Here is a 3,757-nt window from a genome sequence, read left to right on the forward strand (position 1 = left end):
GGTGCTGGATGACCAAGTGCGTCTGGCGATGTATTCTTTCAATAAGTATTTTGCCCTCTGGTTCCATGATATCAGGGCAGCTTTCCTTCACTTTACCCTGAAACTTGGACCCAGGCTTTGTTTTCCTTCTCAAAATTTACAGGAAGTCCAAGGATTTTTACATTGTCTCTGGAGAATCCATTCTCCAGATCTGTGAATTTTCCTAAGAGGTAGTTTACATTTTCTTCTTTTTTTGTTGTTTTTTTTGGGGGGGTTGTTTAACAGATTCTTGTTACCTCATGAAGACATCAGTTTTCACAGATTACAAACTCTATTTTAAAGAAGCATTTTCTTTATTTCCCTTTTGCAACTCTTTTTCCAATTGGTCAACTCTATTTTTGAAGTTTTCCATTTGCCCAATTGTGGTTTTGAGAGAATTATTTTCTTTTTGTTCTTGTCCAATTGTATTTTAGAAGGATTTGTTTTCCTGTTGCAAGATGTTAATTTTCTCTAGCAAAGTGTTAATTTTCTCTTGTGTTTTTTTTTCCTATTTTTTTTCATTTGATTTTAAACTCCTTCCTGATTTTTTCAAAGAAGACTTTCTAGGCTGGAGATCAATTCATATTCTCCTCTGATAATCTATTCCTCTTTGAGCTAGGACCCTTGGATTCAAGATAATTCAATGGACCCCACTTTCAGTTGGCCTTTCTTCATTTTCCTAAAGGCTTTTCTTTGGGGAGGGGCTGTCTCACAGATTTAGAGGCTTTACTTACTGAGCTTAGTAACTCCAAGGGGGCCAGCCAGTAGGGGGTACTAGACTCCTTCTCTGGGGTGTTTGGGACCTTGCTTAACAGCACCCTCCCTTGGCCAGGGGGGTAAGGGAGAGGGGATTCAACTGAAAACACAAGGACTTCCAGCCCTGGACTTCCAGATTGGCCAAGTTGTTGGAAAGATATCTAATCACTGCACTGGAGCTCTCCTGCCTACCACCAAAGCTGCTGGTCTCAGGTTAGTCCTCAGGAATCATCCCATCATCCCAGAGCTGGCTCTCTGCTCTCTATCCCTGGCACACCCATGCTCCCCTGTGACAGACCTTGCTGATGGATGTTCCATCTTCTCTGGATGGATCCAGATTTTTTTTTGGATTTGAGAACGGTTTCTTCTTTGTTACAATGAACCAGAAATACAAGATTCTATTGAAATTGGAACAGTTGACAAAGATATGACTGAACTTTAAAACTTCAAAGGAAAAACATAAGCAAAGCCAATGTGGGTGGTAAAATCCAAAGGACTGAAAACTGTTTTTTAACAAATAAAAATGATAGCACTTCTAAGGCGTTCTCAGAACCCACCTGGCAATTACCCTGCCATAATTCTCTCACTCCTCTCCCCTCTTAAGAATCTGCCAAAGCCCCTCTCCTTTGCTGCAGGTAAATTTCTTTACCATTTTTTCATGATACAAAGTGCAGAGGGAAAGTTTATGTATCAAGAAAGGTGGCTTATTACTGCTGATAACACCTTGATCTATGTGAGGTATGGACTTGTATGGTCAAAAACACGATTTACCATCAGTAATTTATACAAGATTGTTACTGGCTCCCAAGGTAACAAAGTAGCTCTGCTCATTTGCTTCAGTGTGTGTGTCCAAATGTGTCTTCTGTCCCCAGATTTCTTTTTTAAAAGAACAGAACAATTACTGATGAGGAGTTTCAAATGTACTAGTGTTTTTCTAGGATATTTCAAAGCTTGAAGGCTGAATGGGGACAACTTTAGCATGTCAGTGCATATGTGAGTGAAGTAAGGGAGGAGGCATATTCCAGTCACCAGGCAGTTACATTCAAGTTCAGAGAAGAGTATAGAAAAAAAATAATATAAAACCAATTAAAAAACAAAACAAAACCCCAAACATTTCATCCAACACAGTATCAAAAAGTAAAGGGGCACACAAAACGGATGAACTGGTGGTTGAATAAAGTCCACAACCTATTATGACAGATCCTTCCAGCATCTGTCCAATCTTCCCATTTGTTAGCTCAGAACAGTCTTTAGTAGGAAGGCTGGCCTCAATCATTGGTCTCAGGGTCTGTCTGAGCCATGTATGCATCAAGCTCAGCATCCAGATGCCCTTTTGTTTTTGACATATATGCATCCAGTTGGATGTCAAGCTGCTCCTTGCAGTGCAGGTCGGGCAGGACCTCTACCTCGTCCCCGACCTCTACCTCGACCGCCAAAGCCCCCTCATCCTCGGCCTACCATGCCTAGACCTCTACCACCGATTCCTCCACGGCCCATTTCTCCTCGCCCAAGACCTCGGACACCACCTCTTCTTAATCCCATTCGGGGAGCTACGCCTCGTCCACCTCGGAGCAAGTTTTGACCTCGAAGAGACATCCCTCCCCTTAGCATGGCTCTTGTAGCACGTCCTCCACGAACTCCTCCTCATGGCAAGCCTCTCTGGCCCATGGGCAAACCCCGTCCTCCAACTGCTCCCCTAGCCAGTGGGCCAGTAGGACGGCCTAACCGTGCCTGGATGTTACTTTTACCTAGACGCTGCTTTAAGCTCTGCTTAAGTTTCAATGCTGCCTGGACACAGGGTCTATTCTCCATCTCCTGGGCCAGTCTTCTGTTTCTGGCACTGGCTAGCTGCTGTTGCAGCTGCATCGTAGCCCGAATATTCACTGGCATCGGCTGTTTGTTCTTCAGCATATTAGTAAAGCGCTCATTTAGAGATATCTTGGTGGTGCTTTTTAGCACAACTTTCGGAGCTGACTGTGCAGCCATCTTCAAATCCCGGGAATCAAAGGACACGGACGCCAACGCTCTGCCGGGGGCCGCCGCTGCCACTGCGGTTGCGGCTGTGGGGCCGGAGATTTTAATCCATTTTTGTTACCTCTTTTCATTTTATGAGTAAGTTCATCTCATTCAAATTTATAGTTATGATTAAAAACAGTATATTTTCCTTAATGGAATTTTTGTCCATTTATCCACACTCTTCCAGTCCTCAGAAATATTTTACTTCTGATCACTGCCTTGATCTATCCTTGCCCCTCCCCTTTCTATTATCCTTCTCCCTACTTACTTCCTTATAGTCTAAGAGATATCTATACAACTAGGTGTGTATGTTATTCACTAGAGCCAATTTTGATGAGAGTAAGATTTAAGTTTTATCTTCTACCTCATCTTCCTCTCTATTAAAATGGTGCTTTCATGTCTCTTTCATGTGAGAGAATATATCCTATTCAATGTATGCTATGGAAATAGGGCCTCTCTGGCAGACCCCAAGGGGCAGTGCTTCCATACTACTTAGCAGTATGTTCAAGGTCCCATTGAATACTTTTGCTAGAGATAGGGTCCTTTGCTTTGCACTGGTTGCTTATTTGCCTAGGGGGTTGTTGTTTTACAGAAAGGTGGATTGCCCTTGAAATTGAATTCTCCAGGCTTGAATATAATGATATAGTAGGTTCCCTCATGTTAGGTTGCCTACTGCTCTTGCTGTTCTTGTATCTCACTCCTCTGCTACCACTGTGAGAGAGATCATTCTTATCATTTTGAAAAACTGCTTTCCTACTTCTTGATCAATTCTTAGGCAGTTTTCTAGTTGTTTGGAGGGAAATTTGGGGGCATTTCAGAAGATTCCCTTCTTACTCTGCCTTCTTGGTACCAAAAATCCAGTATTTTCTTATGAGATGCTAAAGAAACTACACAAAAGAAAGGCATTACTTCTCTCCCTAGATACCATATTTCAAGTTTTCTCTCAATAACTTTCCATCTACTGCCC

At 42.5% G+C, this 3,757-nt stretch overlaps 1 pseudogene; it reads right to left on the reverse strand.

The window, feature by feature from the left end:
• Positions 1–1,913: 1,913 nt before the first annotated feature.
• Positions 1,914–2,811, reverse strand: LOC141489981 (chromatin target of PRMT1 protein pseudogene; annotated as a pseudogene).
• Between the last annotated feature and the right edge of the window lie 946 nt (positions 2,812–3,757).

This window comes from Macrotis lagotis, chromosome 5, assembly GCF_037893015.1.
Source record: "Macrotis lagotis isolate mMagLag1 chromosome 5, bilby.v1.9.chrom.fasta, whole genome shotgun sequence".
Taxonomy (NCBI): domain Eukaryota; kingdom Metazoa; phylum Chordata; class Mammalia; order Peramelemorphia; family Peramelidae; genus Macrotis; species Macrotis lagotis.